The 17,797-nt window shown below is 44.8% G+C and overlaps 1 pseudogene; it reads right to left on the bottom strand.

The window, feature by feature from the left end:
* Positions 1-2,300: 2,300 nt before the first annotated feature.
* LOC123450577 overlaps positions 2,301-17,797 on the bottom strand; it is a 38,752-nt pseudogene continuing 23,255 nt past the window's right edge.

Below are 17,797 nucleotides of genomic sequence, written 5' to 3'. Positions count from 1 at the left end.
TCTCCCTTTACCCCTTAGCCGAACAAAGCGGAAACAATAAGAGGTAAGCTTAGGAGTCGGGCAGTCTAGCTATAGACTAAAGACACAACTCGAAATCAATGCATATAAATGCGAAATACCAAGGTCATTTTGCCGAGGACTGCATGGAGTACCTCGGTGTTTGGTGGATTTGGTGCTAACCGCATACCCCCTTTAATATTTCCGATGCATGAAATACATCTCGCGTTGTTCTGCAAAAGTTATGCTCGGAAAAAACAAAAAACTTATGCAAAAACTTTATGTTTAGATAGAATCGAGTTTTTATTGTGCGAACCCGAAATTGTTTTTAAAATTAATGTGTGCTTCGGTCGTGCTTTAACATGATACATTCGATCTGTGGACTTCAAGTGGGTCAGCCTTTGGCTTCAACCTCCATATATTGAAGGCGGAGTGTTTCTCCAAGGCCTGTTTAGCGAACCAAACTTGAGCGGATTTATAAAGAAACCAGGCTATCTGGCTATGGAACACACACTAGTGTCGGAAAAAGAAGTAGTAGAAAAAGACTTTGCAACGACCAAGAAGAAAACACATTTATTATAAAATGGCTCATATAAATGTAAGAGCCCCCGGTTAAGTCTGGTAAAGGAAATTGTTTTTAACAAACAATTTTTTTGTCTTAACAAAATATATAATGTTTTGTTGAACCAAACAAAAAGTAAAATTCAAAAAGAGTTGAGGACGAAAACGGCTTAGTTGGTTAATGTTCTCCGTGCGGTCTGGGGTTGTGGCGGGACGGAGGTGTATTCCTCGGCCTGGCCGAGGTCCCAGCCCCCGGTTCCGAGGTGGCCGAGCGAGGAGCTCGGGTTGACGAAGTGATGGCAAAACATTGCTGACGTGGCGGGCGCAGCCCCGAGCCCCACGAGTAGGTTGGTGAAGTGATGTTGGAACCCCACGAGTAGGTTGGTGAAGTGATGTAGAAGCTCCCGATCCAGTCGCGCTGAGGTCGAAAGTGACGTCGACTTAATGAAGTGATAACGTGGGTATGCCGACACTCGGCAGGGCACAAAGGTGACTACACAATTCGGTCGACGGAGGCGAGGCGACAACGACGGTGCGTTGAGGTGACCACGTTACACATTCGGAGTCAATTACCTGCGCACATAATATGATGCAAGCTAAAATAATAACAAATAATAATGTGTGTGTGTATATATATTAAAGAAATCATTTGACTTAATTAATTTAAGTTAAGTAAATAATTAAAGGAATATGGCTGAGCGTCGAGGTTGGCTCAGCGGAGTGACGGCGCCGAGATGCCATCATAGGGACACGCATCGAGGCAATGCCGACACATGGTAGCACGAAAAAGTGGTAATACAACTTGAGAACGCATGGACTGTGATAGCCGATTACCTGCACACATAAAATAGTGCAAGTCCAATAATAATAATAATAATAATAATAATAATAATAATAATAATAATAATAATAATAATAATAATAATAATAATAATAATAATAATTCTTTGCATAATGAAAATATGCAAATTAAAAAGATGTGGCCTGATGCCAAGGTTGGTTTTACGAAGTTCCAACGCGCACGTCGGCTAACCAAGGTAACGATATGACTCAGTCATGAGTGATACTTAATATTGGTTAAGCGGCGGACAAGGAGTTGGCCTACGAGAAGCTGGCCATATCGAAGCGGACACCTTATACAAGCAGTTGTATAATATATCTACAAAAATTATGCAGTACAAAGCATCAAAAAGAAGAGCTTTGTGTGTAATAATTTTACATGCTAAACGTAATCAAGGAAAGATAAAACCTGTTTATGGATGATGTCCATTGCAGACCGAAGCATATAAACGAGCTGATCCGAACTGGTAGAAAGAAGTTTGATCTTTCGTACGGATCCACCAGTTGAGCTATATTAGAGTACTTTGATCTTTCACTTGGGTTCACCAATGCGTGAAAGCAATATTACTAGTTGAGCTACTAGATTTTGGGAACCGTGTGATGTGCCCTTCCGTCGTAACGAGCTCTTCTCTTTCGCTGGATTGCTGCCTGTCAGATCACCTTGATTCCATCCTAATGAAGATCTTTCTTCTACAGTGACCTAATGATAGCATCCCAGGTCCTAAAACTTGCACCTTATATAATGATTTAGTCTTACAATTTGTAAAATGAACTAACTAGTCCTAAAACTTACACACATGGTGTAAATTTTGTCCTGAGCCAACCAGGCGACGCCACATGGAGCCAACGTGGCAGAGATGGTCAACCAAGGCTTTTTTGCACTCCCCTGCCATTTACTCATTTCAATCTGTACTACACATCACCTGAATTAATTTGGCCACGGTGATGGGGTGCACCTCGGCGCCGCAGCTGATCCTCCCCTCAGTCGCCGCGCTGCCCTACAGCTTGGTGCAGCCGGCCACCTCTTTGACGTGCTCCGACAGCTTCATCTCCTCGTGCACTAGTACCACGGTAGCGGGCTTCTTGTTCTGGTACGCCATGTAGAGCGCCATATGCGCGATGCCAAAGACGAAGCCCAACACGTTGGGCACCACCACGAAGATGTCCTTCTTAAGCCACTAGTAGAAAAGAGGGCTTTCGTCCACTTGATGAAATCTCATTAGTCCCGGTTCACTTACGAATCGGGACTCATGGGGGCATCGGTCCCGGTTCGTGAGGCCAGGGCGCCGGCCGGGCCTCGTGGGCCATTGGTCCCGGTTCGTCTGGCCCCTTTGGTCCCGGTTCCAGACACGAACCGGGACCAATGTGCCTCGCTCCTGGCCCACAATCATTAGCCCCGGTTTTTGCTGGAACCGGACTCTATGTTGAACTTTAGTCTCGGTTCCATCCACAAACCGGGACCAATGCTTGGTCTATATATACCCCCTGCCCGCGAGCAGAGCAGTGCACTTCTCTGTTTTTTTTGGCCGGCCGTGGGAGAGCTTTGTGGTGCTCTAGCTCACCTCCTATGCACATGAGGTGTTCGATGAAATGCCCAAGCCACACTTAAGCTTTCTCCTCTTGAAGCTCCTTGTCCAAGCTCCATTTTCCTCAAGTTTTATGTAGTTTTGGCGGTCCGTCCGTGTGCCGTCCCCGTCCTCACCGCCGTCGATCGCCCGCGCCCATCTCGACGTCGAAACCACCGTGGTTAGTCTCTTCTTCTTATCTTCTTTCTGAAAGAAAAAAGTTCTTACTTGTATGATTTAGATAGATACTTGTGTAATTTTCTTACTTCTATTATTGTTTGTTATCATATAGTGCGATGGTTTTGGTATCCGCCTCCGTCGGCCCTCGTCCTGCCTATGATTCGGATGTGGTATATATTATCTTTTATAACTATTTGTTTTATTTAGTGTTTATGACAATTATGCCGACCAACGTGACATAGATTTTTTTAACCTAGGAGGTATGTGAACCGGAAATTTGAACCGACATACAAATTCTTGTCGAGAAGTTAAATTTGGTTAAAAAAGAAAACAGTTACTTGAAATAAAAATTACAAAGAGTTGAATAGGAGAAGATGATATTAGAGTTGGATGTTGCCGATGTGTGTGACGATCACAAGATCAAGATGAATACAATGCGCTTGAAGATTAGAAATATTAGAAAATATGCCATTCATACTGAGGCTTGGTATCATTATGTCGTTGGATCAATTTGTACCTTAGTTGTGGTTATGATCGCATTTGTTGTTGCATTTAAATTTAATTGTTTCAATGTATGTTCTAATTAGATGCTCTAGAGAGCTATATGTTGTTCAATAATGAGAACTATGTAAGAACGTTATGTATTTATTTTGGTCACTACTATACTTTGGCTTTAATATGATGATGAATTTCTATTGATCTGGTCACTTCTCTATTCATGATATGTAGTAATGGTTTTTAATACACTTTATTATATAACGCACACAGATGAACCGGCAATGGATGTACGGTGACCGACGCACCTCCGAATATATTAAGGGCCTGCATAAATTTCTCGAAGCGGCTGAGGCAAACAAGCAGAATGGTTTTATGCATTGTCCATGTACTGTCTGTGGGAATACGAAGGAATTCTCTGACTATAAACCCTTCACTTCCACCTGCTTCATAAGGGTTTTATGCCACACTATAATGTTTGGACCAAGCACGGAGAAAGAGGGGTTATGATGGAATACAACGTAGAAGAAGAGGATGATGACAACTACCCGCCCCCTGAATACGATGATGCTGCAATGGGGGAAGCTGAAGATCAAGAGGAACCAAACGATGTGCCCGATGATGATCTTCGTCGGGTCATTGTTGATGTACATAGAGAATGTGAAAGTGAAAGGGAGAAGTTGAAGTTCAATCGCATGTTAGAGGATCACAAAAAAGGGTTGTACCCAAATTGCGAAGATGACAACACAAAGCTCGGTACCACATCGGAATTGCTGCAATGGAAGGCAGACAGTGGTGTATCTGACAAGGGATTTAGTTTGCTATTGAAATTAATGAAGAAGAAGCTTCCAAAGGATAACAAATTTCCCGGCAGTACGTACGAAGCAAAGAAGGTTCTATGCCCTCTAGGATTGGAGGTGCAAAAGATACATGCATGGCCTAATGACTGCATCCTCTACCGCGGTGCGTACGAGGATTTGAACGCATGCCCGGTATGCGGCGCATTGCGGTATAAGATCAGAAGAGATGACCCTGGTGATGTTGAGGGAAAGCGCACCGGGAAGATGGTTCTTGCCAAGGTGATGTGGTATGCTCCTATAATACCACGGTTGAAACTTCTGTTCAGAAAAAAAAGCATGCCGAGTTGATGCAATGGCACATAAAAGACCGTAAGAAAGACGGGAAGTTGAGAGCACCCGCTGACGGGTCGCAGTGGAGAAAGATCGAGAGAACGTGGAGCGACTTTACACGTGACCCAAGGAACGTATGGTTTGGTTTAAGTGCAGATGGCGTTAATCCTTTTGGGGAGCAAAGCAGCAAGCATAGCACATGGCCTGTCACTCTATGTATGTATAACCTTCCTCCTTGGTTGTGCATGAAGCGGAAGTTCATTATGATGACAGTGCTCATCCAAGGCCCTAGGCAACCCGGCAATGACACTAATGTGTACCTAAGGCCATTAGTTGATGAACTTTTACAACTATGGAATGGAAATGGTGTACGTGTGTGGGATGAGAACGAACATGAGGAATTTGACCTACATGTGTTGCTGTTTGTAACCATCAACGATTGTCCTACTCTCAGTAACCTTTCAGGACAGACAAACAAGGGATACAACGCATGCACACACTATTTAGATGACACCAACGGTATATATTTGGAAAAATGCAGGAAGAATGTGTACCTGGGTCATCATCGATTTCTTTCGACCAACCATCAATGTCGAAAGAAAGGAAAGCATTTCAAAGGTGAGGCAGATCACCGAAAGAAGCCCGCTCTCCGTACTGGTGATCACATACTTGATATGGTCAATGATTTATAAGTAATCTTTGGAAAGGGTCCTGGCGGACTATCTGTTCCGAATGACGATGCTGGACACACACCCATGTGGAAGAAGAAATCTATATTTTGGGAAGTACCCTATTGGAAAGACCTAGAGGCCCGCTCTGCAATCGACGTGATGCACGTGAAGAAGAATCTTTGTGTGAATCTTCTAGGCTTCTTGAGAGTGTATGGGAAGACAAAAGATACACCGGAGGCACGGGAGGAACATCAATGTGTGCATGAAAAAGACGACATGCATCTAAAGCAGTATGAAGGTCCTGCCAGCTATGCTCTTACCAAAGAAGAGAAGGAAATCTTCTTTGAATGCCTGCTCAGTATAAAGGTCCCGTCTGGCTTCTCGTCGAATATAAAGGGAATAATAAAGATGGCAGAGAAAAAGTTCCAGAACCTAAAGTCTCATGACTGCCACATGATTATGACGCAACTGCTTCCGGTTGCATTGAGGGGGCTTCTACTAGAAAACGTTCGATTAGCCATTGTGAAGCTATGTGCATTAATCAATGCAATCTCTCAGAAGGTGATCGATCCAGTAATCCTGCCAAGGCTAAGTTGTCATTTGGTGCAATTGTTGGGGAACGTTGCATGGGAAACAAAAATTTCCTACGCACACGAACACCTATCATGGTGATGTTCATCTACGAGACGGAGATCGGATCCACATACCCTTGTAGATCGCTAAGCGGGAAGCGTTAAGAAACGCGGTTGATGTAGTGGAACATCTTCGTGATTCAAATCCCCGTCGTCCCATGATCCGTTCCGATCTAGCGACGAACGGACGGCCCCTCCTCGTTCAGCACACGTACAGCTCGGTGACGATCTCCGCCTTCTTGATCCAGCAAGAGATACGGGGAAGTAGATGAGTTCTCTGGCAGCGTGACGTCGCGCCAGTGATGGTGATGATCTATTCTTGCAGGGCTCCACCCGAGCTCCGCAAAAAACCGATCTAGAGGAAGAACTATGAAGTAGAGGTTCAGGGTTGCACGTGGCAAAGTTGTGTCTCAAAAACCCTAAAACCTCTAGTATATATAGGAGGAGGGAGGGGGCTAGCCCTGGCGCCACAAGGGAGGCTCCCTTGGGTCGACCGAACTGGAGGAGGGAGGAGTCCTCCTCCAATCCCAATTGGATTATGACTCCTTCCTAAATTTCTCACCTCTTTTGGGTTTTCCACTTTTTACTCATGGGCTTTCCTTGGATGAATTTTTAAGCCCATTATACCTCATTGCACATCCAATAAACCCATCTGGACCCCTTAGGGCGTGGTGGGCCCACCCTGTGGGCCCACGGAACCCATTCGTCACTCCCGGTACACTGTCGGCAATGCCCGAAAACCTTCCGGAATCCAAATACCAACTTCCTATATATCAACATTCGTTTTCGGACCATTCCGGAACTCCTCGTGTCGTCCGGGATCTCATCCGGGACTCCGAACAAAACTTCGGTCACCAACACATATAATTCAACTATACCGAAAACGTCACCGAACCTTAAGTGTGCAGACCCTGCGGGTTCGAGAACTATGCAGACATGACCTGAGACACTCCTCGGTCAATATCCAACAGCAGGACCTTGTTGGGGAACGTCGCATGGGAAACAAAAAATTTCCTACGCGCACGAAGACCTATCATGGTGATGTCCATCTACGAGAGGGGATGAGTGATCTACGTACCCTTGTAGATCGTACAGCAGACGCGTTAGTGAACGTGGTTGATGTAGTGGAACGTCCTCACGTCCCTCGATCCGCCCCGCGAACAATCCCGCGATCAGTCCCACGATCTAGTGCCGAACGGACGGCACCTCCGCGTTCAGCACACGTACAGCTCGACGATGATCTCGGCCTTCTTGATCCAGCAAGAGAGACGGAGAGGTAGAAGAGTTCTCCGGCAGCGTGACGGCGCTCCGGAGGTTGGTGATGACCTTGTCTTAGCAGGGCTCCGCCCGATCTCCGCAGAAACGCGATCTAGAGGAAAAATCGTGGAGGTATGTGGTCGGGCTGCCGTGGGAAAGTCGTCTCAAATCAGCCCTAAAACCTCCGTATATATAGGTGGGAGGGAGGGGACCTTGCCTTGGGGCTCAAGGAGCCCCAAGGGGGTCGGCCGAGTCCAAGGGGGGAGGACTCCCCCCCCCCCAAACCGAGTTGGACTTGGTTTGGTGGGAGGGAGTCCCCCTTCCTTCCCACCTCCTCCTTTTTTTTTCTTGATTTTTTTATTCTTGGCGCATAGAGCCCTTTCGGGCTGTCCCACCAGCCCACTAAGGGCTGGTGTGCCACCCTCAAGGCCTATGGGCTTCCCCGGGGTGGGTTGCCCCCCCCCCCCCGGTGAACTCCCGGAACCCATTCGTCATTCCCGGTAACTCCGAAAACCTTCCGGTAATCAAATGAGGTCATCCTATATATCAATCTTCATTTCCGGACCATTCCGGAAACCCTCGTGACGTCCATGATCTCATCCGGGACTCCGAACAACATTCAGTAACCAACCATATAACTCAAATACGCATAAAACAACGTCGAACCTTAAGTGTGCAGACCCTGCGGGTTCGAGAACTATGTAGACATGACCCGAGAGACTCCTCGGTCAATATCCAATAGCGGAACCTGGATGCCCATATTGGATCCTACATATTCTACGAAGATCTTATCGTCTGAACCTCAGTGCCAAGGATTCATATAATCCCGTATGTCATTCCCTTTGTCCTTCGGTATGTTACTTGCCCGAGATTCGATCATCAGTATCCGTATACCTATTTCAATCTCGTTTACCGGCAAGTCTCTTTACTCGTTCCGTAATACAAGATCCCGCAACTTACACTAAGTTACATTGCTTGCAAGGCTTGTGTGTGATGTTGTATTACCGAGTGGGCCCCGAGATACCTCTCCGTTCACACGGAGTGACAAATCCCAGTCTTGATCCATACTAACTCAACTAACACCTTCGAAGATACCTGTAGAGCATCTTTATAGTCACCCAGTTACGTTGCGACGTTTGATACACACAAAGCATTCCTCCGGTGTCAGTGAGTTATATGATCTCATGGTCATAGGAATAAATACTTGACACGCAGAAAACAGTAGCAACAAAATGACACGATCAACATGCTACGTCTGTTAGTTTGGGTCTAGTCCATCACGTGATTCTCCTAATGACGTGATCCAGTTATCAAGCAACAACACCTTGTTCATAATCAGAAGACACTGACTATCTTTGATCAACTGGCTAGCCAACTAGAGGCTTGCTAGGGACGGTGTTTTGTCTATGTATCCACACATGTAAATGAATCTTCATTCAATACAATTATAGCATGGATAATAAACGATTATCTTGATACAGGAATTATAATAATAACTATATTTATTATTGCCTCTAGGGCATAATTCCAACAGTCTCCCACTTGCACTAGAGTCAATAATCTAGCCCTCACATCACCATGTGAATTACATTGTAACAAATCTAACACCCATACAGTTCTGGTGTTGATCATGCTTTGGCCGTGGAAGAGGTTTAGTCAGCGGGTCTGCTACATTCAGATCCGTGTGCACTTTGCATATATTTACGTCCTCTCCCTCGACGTAGTCGCGGATGAGGTTGAAGTGTCGTTTGATGTGTTTGGTCTTCTTGTGAAACCGTGGTTCCTTTGCTAAGGCAATGACACCAGTGTTGTCACAGAACATGGTTATTGGATTCAGTGCGCTTGGCACCACTCCTAGATCCGTCATGAACTGCTTCATCCAGACACCCTCCTTAGCCGCCTCCGAGGCAGCCATGTACTCCGCTTCACATGTAGAATCTGCTACGACGCTTTGCTTGGAACTGCACCAGCTTACCGCACCCCCATTAAGAATAAATACGTATCCGGTTTGCGACTTAGAGTCGTCCGGATCTGTGTCAAAGCTTGCATCGACGTAACCTTTTACGGCGAGCTCTTCGTCACCTCCATACACGAGAAACATCTCCTTAGTCCTTTTCAGGTACTTCAGGATATTCTTGACCGCTGTCCAGTGATCCACTCCTGGATTACTCTGGAACCTACCTGCCATACTTATGGCCAGGCTAACATCCGGTCTAGTGCACAGCATCGCATACATGATAGAACCTATGGCTGAAGCATAGGGGACGGAGCGCATATGCTCTCTATCTTCATCAGTTGCTGGGCACTGAGTCTTACTCAATCTCGTACCTTGTAGAACTGGCAACAACCCTTTCTTGGACTGTTCCATTTCGAACCTCTTCAAAACTTTATCAAGGTATGTGCTTTGTGAAAGTCCTATCAGGCGTTTTGATCTATCCCTATAGATCTTAATGCCTAGAATGTAAGCAGCTTCTCCTAGGTCCTTCATAGAGAAACTTTTATTTCAGTAATACTTTATGCTCTATAAAAACTCTACGTTGTTTCCAATCAGTAATATGTCATCCACATATAATATTAGAAACGCCACAGAGCTCCCACTCACTTTCTTGTAAATACAAGATTCTCCAACCACTTGTATAAACTCAAATGCTTTGATCACCTCATCAAAGCGTTTGTTCCAACTCCGAGATGCTTGCACCAGTCCATAAATGGATCGCTGGAGCTTGCACACCTTGTTAGCATTCTTAGGATCGACAAAACCTTCGAGTTGTATCATATACAACTCTTCCTTAAGGAAACTGTTAAGGAACGCCGTTTTGACATCCATCTGCCAGATTTCATAATCGAAAAATGCAGCTATTGCTAACATGATTCTGACGGACTTAAGCATCGCTACGGGTGAGAAAGTCTCATCGTAGTCAACTCCTTGAACTTGTGAAAAACCCTTTGCCACAAGTCGAGCTTTATAAACGGTCACATTGCCGTCAGCGTCCGTCTTCCTCTTAAAGATCCATTTGTTCTGAATGACCTTGCGGCCCTCAGGCAGTACCTCCAAAGTCCACACTTTGTTCTCATACATGGATCCTATCTCGGATATCATGGCTTCCAGCCATTTGTTGGAATCTGGGCCCACCATTGCTTCTTCATAATTCGCAGGTTCATTGTTGTCTAACAACATGATTGATAAGACGGGATTACCGTACCACTCTGGAGCAACACGTGGTCTCGTCGACCTGCGTGGTTCGACAGAAACTTGAACTGGAGTTTCATGATCATCATCATTAACTTCCTCCTCAACCGGCGTCGCAATGACAGAGGTTTCCCCTTGCCCTGCGCCACCATCCAGAGGGATGAGAGGTTCGACAACCTCGTCAAGTTCTATCTTCCTCCCACTCAATTCTCTCGAGAGAAACTCCTTCTCGAGAAAAGCTCCGTTTTTAGCAAAAAACACTTTGCCCTCGGATTTGAGATAGAAGGTGTACCCAACTGTCTCTTTTGGGTAACCTATGAAGACGCACTTTTCCGCTTTGGGTTCCAGTTTTTCAGGCTGAAGCTTTTTGACATAAGCATCACATCCCCAAACTTTAAGAAACGACAACTTTGGCCTTTTGCCATACCACAGTTCGTATGATGTCGTCTCAAAGGATTTTGATGGTGCCCTATTTAAAGTCAATGCAGCTGTTTCTAATGCATAGCCCCAAAATGATAACGACAAATCAGTAAGAGACATCATAGATCGCACCATCTCTAATAGAGTACGATTACGACGTTCGGACACACCATTACGCTGTGGTGTTCCAGGCGGTGTTAACTGTGAAACAACTCCACATTGTCTTAAGTCAGCACCAAACTCGAAACTCAGATATTCACCCCCACGATCAGACCGTAGGAACTTGATCTTCTTGTTACGATGATTTTCCACTTCACTCTGAAATTGCTTGAACTTTTCAAATGTTTCAGACTTGTGCTTCATCAAGTAGACATAACCATATCTACTTAAATCGTCAGTGAAGGTGAGAAAATAACGATATCCGCCGCGTGCCTCCACGATCATCGGACCACACACATCGGTATGTATGATTTCCAACAAGTCACTTGCACGCTCCATTGTTCCTGAGAACGGAGTCTTAGCCATCTTGCCCATGAGGCATGGTTCGCACGTGTCAAGTGAATCAAAGTCAAGTGACTCCAAAAGTCCATCAGCATGGAGTTTCTTCATGCGCTTTACACCAATATGACCTAAGCGGCAGTGCCATAAAAATATGGCACTATCATTGTTAACTCTAAATCTTTTGGTCTCAATGTTATGTATATGCGTATCGTTATCAAGATTCAATATGAACAATCGTCTCACATTCGGTGCATGACCATAAAAGATGTTACTCATAGAAATAGAACAACCATTATTCTCTGACTTAAAAGAGTAACCGTCTCGCAATAAACAAGATCCAGATATAATGTTCATGCTCAACGCAGGCACCAAATAACAATGATTTAAGTTCATCACTAATCCTGACGGTAACCGAAGTGACACTGTGCCGACGGCGATTGCATCAACCTTGGAACCATTTCCTACGCGCATCGTCACTTCATCTTTCGCCAGCCTTCGCCTATTCCTTAGTTCCTGTTTCGAGTTGCAAATATGAGCAACAGAACCGGTTTCGAATACCCAGGCACTACTACGAGAGCCAGTTAAGTACACATCAATAACATGTATATCAAATATACCTGATTTTTCTTTGCCCGCCTTCTTATCTGCCAGATACTTGGGGCAATTGCGCTTCCAGTGACCCATACCCTTGCAATAGTAACACTCCGTTTCCGGCTTAGGTCCAGCTTTGGGTTTCTTCGGCGGATTGGCAACAGGCTTGCCGCTCTTCTTCGAATTGCCCTTCTTGCCTTTGCCGTTTCTCTTGAAACTAGTGGTCTTATTCACCATCAACACTTGATGCTCTTTACGGAGTTCAGACTCTGCGACTTTCAGCATCGCAAACAACTCGCCGGGAGACTTGTTCATCCCTTGCATGTTGTAGTTCAACACAAAGCCTTTATAGCTTGGCAGCAGTGACTGAAGGATTCTGTCAGTGATAGCTTCTTGCGGGAGTTCAATCCCCAGCTCAGCTAGACGGTTTGAGTACCCAGACATTTTGAGCACATGTTCACTGACAGATGAGTTTTCCTCCATCTTGCAAGCATAGAATTTATCGGAGGTCTCATACCTCTCGATCCGGGCGTTCTTCTGAAAGATAAACTCCAACTCCTGGAACATCTCAAATGCTCCATGACGCTCAAAGCGACGTTGAAGTCCTGGTTCTAAGCCATACAAGACTGCACACTGAACTATTGAGTAGTCCTCCTTACGTGCTAACCAAGCGTTCTTAACATCCTGATCAGCCGTAGCGGGTGGTTCATCTCCTAACGCAGCATTAAGGACATAATCCTTCTTCCCAGCTTGTAAGATTAGCTTAAGATTACGAGCCCAGTCTACAAAGTTGCTTCCATCATCTTTCAACTTAGCTTTCTCTAGGAACGTATTAAAATTCAGGATGACTGTCGCGTGAGCCATGATCTACAACACAAATATATTCAAAGTGGACTTAGACTATGTTCAAGATAATTAGAGTTTAACTTAATCAAATTATTCGCTAAACTCCCACTCAAAAAGTACATCTCTCTAGTCATTTGAGTGGTTCATGATCCACTTACACCAGCTCAAGTCCGATCATCACGTGAGTTGAGTATAGTTTCAGTGGTAAGCATCCCTATGCTAATCATATCATCTATATGATTCATGATCGACCTTTCGGTCTCATGTGTTCCGATGCCATGTCTGCACATGCTAGGCTCGTCAAGCTTAACCCGAGTGTTCCGCGTGCGCAACTGTTTTGCACCCGTTGTATGTGAACGTTGAGTCTATCACACCCGATCATCACGTGGTGTCTCGAAACGACGAACTGTAGCAACGGTGCACAGTCGGGGAGAACACAATTTTGTCTTGAAATTTTAGTGAGAGATCACCTCATAATGCTACCGTCGTTCTAAGCAAAATAAGGTGCATAAAAGGATTAACATCACATGCAATTCATAAGTGACATGATATGGCCATCATCACGTGCTTCTTGATCTCCATCACCAAAGCACTGGCACGATCTTCTTGTCACCGGCGCCACACCATGATCTCCATCAACGTGTTGCCATCGGGGTTGTCGTGCTACTCATGCTATTACTACTAAAGCTACATCCTAGCAAAATAGTAAACGCATCTGCAAGCACACACGTTAGTATAAAGACAACCCTATGGCTCCTACCGGTTGCCGTACCATCACGTGCAAGTCGATATTTCTATTACAACAAGATCATCTCATACATCCAATATATCACATTACATCATTGGCCATATCACATCACAAGCATACCCTGCAAAAACAAGTTAGACGTCCTCTAATTTTGTTGTTGCATGTTTTACGTGGTGACCATGGGTATCTAGTAGGATCGCATCTTACTTACGCAAACACCACAACGGAGATATATGAGTTGCTATTTAACCTCATCGAAGGACCTCCTCGGTCAAATCCGATTCAACTAAAGTTGGAGAAACCGACACTTGCCAGTCATCTTTGAGCAACGGAGTTACTCGTAACGATGAAACCAGTCTCTCGTAAGCGTACGAGTAATGTCGGTCCAAGCCGCTTCAATCCAACAATACCGCGGAATCAAGAAAAGACTAAGGAGGGCAGAAAAACGCACATCACCGCCCACAAAAACTTTTGTGTTCTACTCGAGAAGACATCTACGCATGAACCTAGCTCTGATACCACTGTTGGGGAACGTCGCATGGGAAACAAAAAATTTCCTACGCGCACGAAGACCTATCATGGTGATGTCCATCTACGAGAGGGGATGAGTGATCTACGTACACTTGTAGATCGTACAGCAGAAGCGTTAGTGAACGCGGTTGATGTAGTGGAACGTCCTCACGTCCCTCGATCCGCCCCGCGAACAATCCCGCGATCAGTCCCACGATCTAGTGCCGAACGGACAGCACCTCCGCGTTCAGCACACGTACAGCTCGACGATGATCTCGGCCTTCTTGATCCAGCAAGAGAGACGGAGAGGTAGAAGAGTTCTCCGGCAGCGTGACGGCGCTCCGGAGGTTGGTGATGACCTTGTCTCAGCAGGGCTCCGCCCGATCTCCGCAGAAACGCGATCTAGAGGAAAAATCGTGGAGGTATGTGGTCGGGCTGCCGTGGGAAAGTCGTCTCAAATCAGCCCTAAAACCTCCGTATATATAGGTGGGAGGGAGGGGACCTTGCCTTGGGGCTCAAGGAGCCCCAAGGGGGTCGGCCGAGTCCAAGGGGGGAGGACTCCCCCCCCCAAACCGAGTTGGACTTGGTTTGGTGGGAGGGAGTCCCCCTTCCTTCCCACCTCCTCCTTTTTTTTCTCTTGATTTTTTTCTTCTTGGCGCATAGAGCCCTTTCGGGCTGTCCCACCAGCCCACTAAGGGCTGGTGTGCCACCCTCAAGGCCTATGGGCTTCCCCGGGGTGGGTTGCCCCCCCGGTGAACTCCCGGAACCCATTCGTCATTCCCGGTACATTTCCGGTAACTCCGAAAACCTTCCGGTAATCAAATGAGGTCATCCTATATATCAATCTTCATTTCCGGACCATTCCGGAAACCCTCGTGACGTCCATGATCTCATCCGGGACTCCGAACAACATTCAGTAACCAACCATATAACTCAAATACGCATAAAACAACGTCGAACCTTAAGTGTGCACACCCTGCGGGTTCGAGAACTATGTAGACATGACCCGAGAGACTCCTCGGTCAATATCCAATAGCGGGACCTGGATGCCCATATTGGATCCTACATATTCTACGAAGATCTTATCATTTGAACCTCAGTGCCAAGGATTCATATAATCCCGTATGTCATTCCCTTTGTCCTTCGGTATGTTACTTGCCCGAGATTCGATCGTCAGTATCCGTATACCTATTTCAATCTCGTTTACCGGCAAGTCTCTTTACTCGTTCCGTAATACAAGATCCCGCAACTTACACTAAGTTACATTGCTTGCAAGGCTTGTGTGTGATGTTGTATTACCGAGTGGGCCCCGAGATACCTCTCCGTTCACACGGAGTGACAAATCCCAGTCTTGATCCATACTAACTCAACTAACACCTTCGAAGATACCTGTAGAGCATCTTTATAGTCACCCAGTTACGTTGCGACGTTTGATACACACAAAGCATTCCTCCGGTGTCAGTGAGTTATATGATCTCATGGTCTTAGGAATAAATACTTGACACGCAGAAAACAGTAGCAACAAAATGACACGATCAACATGCTACGTCTATTAGTTTGGGTCTAGTCCATCACGTGATTCTCCTAATGACGTGATCCAGTTATCAAGCAACAACACCTTGTTCATAATCAGAAGACACTGACTATCTTTGATCAACTGGCTAGCCAACTAGAGGCTTGCTAGGGACGGTTTTTTTTTCTATGTATCCACACATGTAAATGAGTCTTCATTCAATACAATTATAGCATGGATAATAAACGATTATCTTGATACAGGAATTATAATAATAACTATATTTATTATTGCCTCTAGGGCATAATTCCAACAGACCTCGATGTCCATATTCTATCCTACATATTCTATGAAGATCCTATCGGTTGAATCTCTGTGCCAAGGATTCATATAATCCCGTATGCCATATCCTTTGTCCTTCGGTATGTTACTTGCTCGAGATTTGATCGTCGGTATCCCTATACCTATTTCAATCTCATTACCGGCAAGTCTCTTTACTCATTCTATAATACAAGATCACGTGACTAACACTTTAGACACATTGCTTGCAAGGCTTATATGTGATTTTGTATTACCGAGTGGGCCCCGAGATACCTCTCCGTCACACGAAGTGACAAATCCCAGTCTAGATCCATGCTAACTCAACGGACACCTTCGGAGATACTTGTAGAGCACCTTTATAGTCACCCATTAACGTTGCGACGTTTGATACACACAAGGTATTCCTCCGGTGTCAGTGAGTTACATGATCTCATGGTCATAGGAATGAATACTTGACATGCAGAAAACAATAGAAACCAAATGACACGATCACATGCTACGTTCATAGTTTGGGTCTTGTCCATCACATCATTCTCCCAATGATGTGATCCCATTATCAAGTGAGAACACTTGCCTATGGCCAGGAAACCTTGACCATCTTTGATCAACGAGTTAGTCAACTAGAGGCTCACTAGGGACAATGTGTTTTCTATGTATCCACACATGTATTTGAGTTTCCAGTCAATACAATTCTAGCATGGATAATAAATGATTATTATGAACAAGGAACTATAATAATAACCAATTTATTATTGCCTCTAGGTCATATTTCCAACAGTCTCCCACTTGCACTAGAGTCAATAATCTAGTTTACATCATTATGTGATTGTAATGAATATAACACCCATACAGTTCTGGGGTTCGATCATGTCTTGCTTGTGAGAGAGGTTTTTAGTCAACGGATCTAAACATTTTAGATGCGTGTGTGATTTATAAAATCTTTATGTCATCCTATAGATGCTGCTACTACGTGGTATTTGGAAATATTCCAAATGGCTGCTCTACTATACGAATCCGGTTTACTACTCAAAGTTATTCGAATTAGTGTCAAAGCTTGCATCGACGTAATCCTTTACGACGAACTCTTTAATCACCTCCATAGTCAAGAAAAAAAAATCCTTAGTACACTAGTTACTAAGGATAACTTTGACCGATGTTTAGTGATTCAATCCTGGATCACTTTTTGTACCCCTTGACAGACTCATGGCAAGGCACACATCAGGTGCGGTATACAGCTTGGCATACTTTAGAGCCTACGGCTAAGGCATAGGGTACGATCTTCGTCCTTTCTCTTTCTTCTGTCGTGGTCGGGCTTTGAGTCTTACTCAAATTCACACCTTACAACATAGACCAAGAACTCCTTCTTTGCTGATCTATTTTGAACTCCTTCAAAAACTTGTCAAGGTATGCACTTCATTGAAAGTTCTATTTAGCGTTTTGATCTATCTCTATAGATCTTGATGCTTAATGTTCAAGTAGCTCTATCCATGTTTTTCCTTTGAAAAACTCCTTTCAAACAACCCTTTATGCTTTTCAGAAATTCTATATTATTTCCGATCAACAATATGTCAACCACATATACTTATCAGAAATTCTATAGAGCTCCTACTCACTTTTTTGGAAATACAAGTTTCTCACAAACTTTGTATAAACCCAAAAGCTTTGATCATCACATCAAAGCACATATCCAACTCCGAGATGCTTACTCTGGTCCTTTAGAAGGATCGCTAGAGCTTGCATACTTGTTAGCATCCTTAGGATCGACAAAACCTTCTGGTTGTATCACATACAACCTTTCCTCAACAAACCCGTCGAGGAAACAATGTTTT

The sequence above is a fragment of the Hordeum vulgare genome, chromosome 4H (assembly GCF_904849725.1).
Source record: "Hordeum vulgare subsp. vulgare chromosome 4H, MorexV3_pseudomolecules_assembly, whole genome shotgun sequence".
NCBI classification, from domain to species: domain Eukaryota; kingdom Viridiplantae; phylum Streptophyta; class Magnoliopsida; order Poales; family Poaceae; genus Hordeum; species Hordeum vulgare.
This window is presented reverse-complemented; position numbering and strand designations above follow the sequence as displayed.